The following is a 7648-nucleotide window of genomic DNA, read 5'->3' on the forward strand; positions in this document are numbered from 1 at the left end:
ACTCCTTATGCTTCGCTATAGTAGGCTGATATTTTGAAATTGGACAATGTTAACACAAGCTTGAGGAATGTAAAGAAGAAAGTAGGGGTGGCAATTCGTGTTCGCGTGTCGGGTTCGTGTCGTGTCAACTCATACGTATCCGACTATATGGGTCAACACTAACCCGACATGTTTATTAAACGGGTCAAGATTCCTCAACCCTAACACGACCCATTTATTAAACGGGTTAGTCGTGTCGACCTGTTTATCTAATTTTATCAAAATGAAGAAAAACATTTATGGAAAAACAAGCAAATAAATATTTTAAATATAAAATTCAGAACTAATGAGTAATTATATTATAAATAATCATTCAAAACTAAATCATATCTCAATATCATAAATAATCAATCATAATACATCAAAGAAAATAAACTATAACAACTAATAAGTTTATATACTTATAGTTTGAATGGTATATTGGTAAAATTTCATTTAATTAAACGGGTCAGACGGGTCAAACAGGTTCTATAGGTTGAACCCTAACCCAACCCGTTTATCAAACAGGTTCGTCGTGTCAACCCGAATATGACACGAACCCATTAAGCCTCAACCCATAACCTGCTAATTTCATGTCGTGTCGTGTCGGGTTCGCGGGTCGTGTCCAATTTTGCCACCCCTAGAAGAAAGTGCAAAGAGTAAAGACAAAGGGAACTCATAGCCCGTATGCCCTGAGGAAAGGGATAACTTATGACATTAGGGTTACGCTCCACAGAACGCTCCCGGGCAATCCCGTCTACACCAAATATATAGACTGGCCAAGGCAAGCGAGGAGGATCAACAGCACCACCACCAGCTAGACTAGCCGCACCCTAAAATATTCACCACATTTGAGTGTCACCACATACAGGATATGCAAGATAAAGAGAAAGAAAAGATGGAAGAGAGAAGTACATAGCCCAATGGGAAAAGGAGACATGAAACTATCCTTACTAAACTCATCATAGTTCAGGTCACCCAAGAGCCGTTGAACATAGGCAATACCTCCAATCCACAGTTGGTACTCAGCGTCAGAAATCAAAAGTGGGGCAAGCATGAATGCGTGAGGATCCATAGGCACCTGAGGAGTATCAATACCTACCAGCTGATAAGAAACCTGCTTAGCAAGGAATATGACCCTCAGCTCGACATCCTCAAGAAGCTGGGAGGTCTAAAAAAAGATGATGGCAACCGCCTCTAAATATGGGTCATCAACCGAAGGAACACCTACCCAAGGTCCCTTAACAATCTACAAGGACACTTATGATTAGAAAGAAACCTTTGAAGCATGCAATGATAACTGGGAGAAAGAAATTTTATTTACTGAGTTAGAGGCAAGGCCGTTGAGATGAGCCTAAACTGAAAGGAAGACCTTCAGGTTCACATTTGTGCCATGGGAGAAAAAGCCACTAAACAAGGCCTAATGCTGCAAGAAAAAGGGCATAAATACAATATGCAAGATGATAGTTTGCAAGAAAAGGAACACAGATACTATTTGCAAGATGATAGTTTGCAAGAAAAGAGGACATAGGTACAGTTTGCAAGATGACAATTTGCAAGAAAGTAAGACAGTTTGCAAAAGCATGAAATGCAGTTTGTAAACCTAAATGACATCTCAGAAATATGAAATGAATACAGTTTGCAAGAGTATGAAGTACAATTGGTAAAACTACATGGGAAAAGGAAAAGAGTTTAACCTCAGGGAGCTTCCAAGGCCCTACTAGCTAGCGTAGAGTTCCCTGGCTCGCTGTGTCCATGATTGAATAAAGGTAGGCAAGGCAAGTATGGCCCCAATTTGCCTCTCGAGCTTGTTCAAAGTCGCGGAAGAGAGCTAGCCACCTCAGAGACATTATCTGACCTCCATTGGCAAGGAGATATGCCTCCACCACATATCGCATAAATGCCTTGGCTATCTAGGCATGATCATTTGGAGTCATCTAAGAATGAGGCTTGTAGTCCCTCTCTAGATCAAAGTAGCGAATACACTCACTAGGGTAGGCACGCCCTAACAAGTCTATGCCTAGCTAAATGCCCAACTCACCCTCTAAGTTGATGATGGGCCCATGGGATCTCAAACTAGTCATCTGGTGAAAATCATGAGGAGTCACAGTGATCTTCCTCTCAACAATATGGAAAGTGTGGGTAGTGTCCCACCACCTCTTAGCAAGGGCCTGAACTAGTATGCCGCTGGCTACACCCTCAGGAAAGAGGCGTATGAATGGCCCAAAGCCGACTACAGTCACCAATGCCTTCGTCTCAACCGTCAGGATCTGATACCATATGAATATGTGGCTAGCACTACCCCTACTCGAGTAAGGCTGCAAACCTTGTAGAAGACAAAAAAAGGAGCATAACAATTATTTTGGACAAAAAATAAGTAAAAAAAAAAAAAAAAATTCAAATTGAGCATAAAACTGAGATTCTGGGTCTCAATATGCGTATGCGTACTAAATGTATAAGTACGCATGCCTCGTGTACACTTGCACTTGCTAAGGCATGTGTCCATGTGTGTCCATGTGATTTTATAAACATCTATGCATATGCATACAGAGTGTACATGCACGCATATAGCTTGGCCACGTACACATACATGATGCATGCATACACATGGGTGCAACCAGAAGGGTTTCTTCGACATTCTCGGCCTACCATAGTTCAAGATGCATCCTGAACGTGTTCGTACCCCTCCTAGGGCATCATGTTTTCATCTAAAACCATCCCACATCAAAACCCAAGCATTTACAAGTCTAAAAACATATTAAAATGGAAGATCAGAGCAAAACTTAAAAATGAGAAAAGTTTGAAAAAGTTACCAATCCAGCCCTTACATTGTAAAAAGATGATCATTTGGTCTGTAGAGCAATGGAGGAGACTCATTTAGCCTTGTGGCTCCAACCCAGTGGGTGAGGTTGAAAACTTCACCGATGATCAAGTAAGAAGGTTTCTTGGTCTTGGGTGCCATTGGAGAGAATAAGAGATTTTGAGAGAGAAAGAGATTTCAGATTTTGAGGGAATGAGGGAGAGACAAAAGCTTTTGTAAGGAGAAAGAGGAAGTTGAAGAGTTAGAAAATGAAAAGATGAAGAGAACAAAAAGAAAAAAAAAGAAGAAGAAATGGTTTGTAATAGTTGAAAAAATGAAAAAGGTGGGAAAGACACATGGTGGCTAAACTACATGTAGTTTAGGCCCCCACTAACTACGTGTTGTTTAATAAAAAAAATTAAGGCATCCCCAATAGACTCCCAAAAGGTAGGAAATGAAAGGAAAAATTAAAAAATCATCCCTAGTGAGTCGAGAAACATCAGAAGTTACAAAGACATGTTGAAATAACAAAAATACCCCTCAGTGGGTTGATAGGCATAAGAATATCAAGGAAACTCCCTCAAGAGTTAGAATCACCAAGGAAACCCCATCGTGAGTTAGAATCAACAAAGAAACTCCCTCATGAATTAGAACTACCAACACAACTCCCCAGTGAGCCATAAAAAGAAGATTTTCCCTAGAGGCAAGGGCCACTCGAAGAAGTTTAAGGCAAGAGCCCTAGATGGACACCATAGATATGTATCCTTTTGGCTTATAAGAGCACTTTGTTTGTTGAGTTGATGGTTGAGATTGTTGGCTATGCTTGTTTTTCTTTTTAAGTGACTCTATGATAGTGAGTCACTAGCCTTTTGCTTACAATTGGCAAACTAGGTTTTGGGATAGTGAAACTATCGTTACTCGTTTCCCAAGTAATACCTGTTGGACTTCGGACATACGAATCCCACGCAACTCTGCAGAGTTGCACCCCGCCCCATATGTGCGTGTTGTTTGCCATGTGCGTGGGTTAGTCCCGAGCCATACATTGAAACAAAATGTTTTGTCTTTTTTTCTTTTGATTCTGTTAGCTCATGAATCAAAAGAAGGGCATATGTAGACACCTCATTTTGTACCCCTTATGACTTGGGTCCCCATTTCCCAAAGTTGGTTTAAGGCACAATCTAATAAAAATTGACTTGAGGAAATATTTATGAAAAATATAACTTATTTTTAGAATAAATAAAACTATTTTTTGGAAAAGAAAGGCTGTTGTAAACCATAAGTGTGCACACGCATACACGTGTATGTGTATGCATACTCAAGCCATATGTACGCATGCTTATGCTATGCACATGCATACACGGGCACGCATACGCAACTAGGGTTCCAGAAACTATGAAATGAAAGCTTTTTTTGCATTAAACATGGTTTGGAACAAATCTCACATTGTTTGGGAGCAACCCTAGACCCCTATTTTACCACTATAAAAAGCCATAAAAGGCACTTCTTCAAAACACACAAAAAAGGAGGCAAAATACGCAAGTTTCACTAGAAAATAATGAATCAAAGAAGGAGGTTTTCCCAAGTTTTATTTGATTGGGACATATTCTGGTCTTGATCTTTGAGTTCTAAAGTTTGATAACCTATTTTGATTTGGTTGTGAATAGATTGACTAAGGCGGGGGGGGGGGGGGGGAGGTCAAAATCAAGCTCTAAAGAGTCTTTGTGTTGAGGTAAAAGTTCTAACTTTGGCTCTTCACTTTTCGTTGTTTAGTTGTTTGTTTATATGTTTTATTGGCTATGATATGTTTGTCTAGTTTAGGCTTACTTTGTGTTTATGTTAGAAGCATGCTAGGTTGTTAGATTTCCTGTTTTCTTTGCCTTTTTGTTCTAAGTTTATGGGTTAGGTTTATCAGGCGTGTATGCATGTGCATGCTTCGTGCATGCTTCGTGCATGCTTCATGCATGCTATGCATACTCGAAGTGTGCGTACGCATACAGTTGGGATGCGCACGTACACTCGTGCCTAGAAACCCTAATTCACTTCTATTTGTTTTTTCTTTGTTTTCTTTTACATATTTAGCCTCTGTTTAACCTTGTCTTTCATATCTTTGAGTATCTGTTCTTCTATTTTGTTTTGTTTTTTTTATCCTGTTAATGTTTATTAGTGTTTAGATTATATGAACACCATGAACATGCACATGATCATTCATTGATGCATGTGTTGTGTTACAGTGAGGTAAGTGAAGTAAGTCATGCATAGATCACATGAACATGCATTCTAGCTTTGAATATGAAATTGCCTAATATGCTTGGTTGAATGCCATGAGTTTGTATGCCTACGCTTGGTTGCTTTATGTTTAGATCTGTCTAGTGATGCTTTTGCCCTTAATGACGTATGCTTAATGCCATGATAGATGAATGTTAGGCTTGGGGATGATATGCAATGTTGTTTGTGTTTAGATGCAGGTTAGAGTGTGTGTGAGTTAGAATAACATGTTAAAGAACTTTTTAACAAGATTAAGACTTGGAACACATTAAGTGGAGGCTAACCTATAGGTGTCGGGTGGGGTTGGGTGCTTAACACCTTTTGTAATGACCCCATCCCAAATGTGTAGATACTGTCCACTTTGGGCCTCAAAGCGAACAATATCTACACATTTGGGATAGGGTCGTTACAAATGGTATCAGAGCATAGGTTTATGATTCTGTAGACTTATAGGCTTAATTTGAGATTAGTTTGGAATAAAAGTGTGATCATGAGGAATTTCAGTATTAGAATTATTTAACCTTTCATGGTGCTTTTCTAGAGCATGTAGGAATGGTTGTTGTAGTATCTGTGTGCTTGGTTTTGTCATTCAGGGATATTTAAAAATCAATGCTTATGATATATTGCTTAGAGAGATGACTCCATCAAGGAGGAACACAAGGAATAGGTAATCGAATGCTGGGGGAACCACTAATTTTCAGGCTATCATTGAAGCCATTGGTGGCTTAACCAATATAGTGCAACATCAAGTAGGGGCCACCAATTCGACTAGTGCTCTAAAGAAGTTTAGAAAGCTTGAACCTCCTACTTTCAAGGGTACAAAGGATCCAATAGAGGCCTTTTCCCCTAGTACTGTGTGCTTTGGGGAGAATAACCGTAAGGGGTATGGGACCCAAAGCGGACAATATCTACACATTTGGGATGTGGTCGTTATACCTTCCCATCTCCATACCTAAACTCTAGACACATGCTCTGGTAAAAATCAGTCATTCCACAAGGCGCTATATCTATGGTTCCTAGATCTAATCTAGGTGGTGACTCTGCCATGGTCCACCCTAGGCCAAGGCATACTTCCCAAGCATTTGTGGGGGAAACCCCGAAAATTCCACTGTCGTAGGCGCTTGCGCCACACCAATTAAGTTAGATAGATTTACTTGTGAGAGTGATATAACATGGCTCCATTTTTTTTCTTCATTTTATCATAACAACATCTAATTAGTATTTCAATAAAGAAGAATGTTAATGTTTAGGAAAACCAACCAATAAACCCAATCTAATTTCCTTAGCCACAAATATTTTTACTGATACTAAATTATTTGACGAAGACTTTTGTTTTCAAAATTTTCCACCATGAGATTGTTACATAATTGACTTTTCCTATTAATTCATACTATTTTAATCTTATAACCTCTAAATTGTAGCAAAGTTTGAGATTAATGAAATAGCGAGCTTTCAATGTGTTATAAATAAAAAAAGAAAAAAGAAAAAAATTGCTGTATAAATGTCCAACATCTAAAATACTCTACTAAGGCTGCATTTGTTTACATAAAATATTTTTAGTTGAATATATTCTCAAGAAAAAAATTTGTTTCTTTATGCTTGATTGCATTTTGAAAATACTTCGGAAAACATTTTTAGGTGTTTGACTTTTTTTTTATTCTTCTAAAAAAGTATATTTTGAAAAGACACAAAATCAAGAATAAAAACATTTAATGTAGTTCAAGCTTAGAAAATAAGAGCCATTATAAAAATATTACAAGCAAAATACAATAGGAGTTCAAATTTAAGAGATTAGGTTATTGAAAATTGGAAAAAAAAAAAAACTATACTAGTAGGGTCCTAGATCTAGTAGATCTCGGACAATGAGGAGGAAATCAAACGTGAGTGGTAGGGAGGAGCTTGGATACAAGCGGAGTGGAGGAACTTAAACGTGAGCAAGTGTTTGGTTTCACTTGCAATCAACTCATCTTGTTCCTTGCACGGTTAGTTGCTAAATTTTTTTATCAAAAAAAAGTTGCTAGATTATTTTAAGCCCCTTAAAGGGTGTAAAACAATTTACACAGCACAAGGGGTGATTTGGTGATCAATTCAAAAAATATTTTCGATTTGATTAGTGCTTTCAATTGGATCAAACACTCAAGAATGAGAAAAATATTTTTAGCCGAAACAAACAAAAGCTTTAAAATTTAATCGAAAAGGAAAAAGTCTTGTCTTAAAAAAAGAAAAAGAAAAAGAAAAAGAAAAGAGAGAATGGCAAAGATGCACATAGGTATAGGTAGCATGATTTTAAAAACCGAACCGAAGGTAAAACTGAATTTGCCTTCAGTTTCCAATTTTGGGCATTTATACCAAATTGGACTGGTACCCGGTTTTCAATTGAACCGGTTGATCAAGCTAGTCCGGTCCAGTTTTTAAAACCATTTAGTCAGGGAGCTTGAGAGTGGTGAATGAGGAAGCTTCTCTCTCTAAACTCTAATGTGAGAAAGGGAGACGGTCTCGTAGATATATTTGGGCCTCAAAGCCCTTCCTTTTAATTATTTTTTTAGTCACTCATTATCGCGTGTG

The sequence above is a fragment of the Castanea sativa genome, chromosome 2, assembly GCF_040712315.1.
Source record: "Castanea sativa cultivar Marrone di Chiusa Pesio chromosome 2, ASM4071231v1".
In the NCBI taxonomy this organism is placed as follows: domain Eukaryota; kingdom Viridiplantae; phylum Streptophyta; class Magnoliopsida; order Fagales; family Fagaceae; genus Castanea; species Castanea sativa.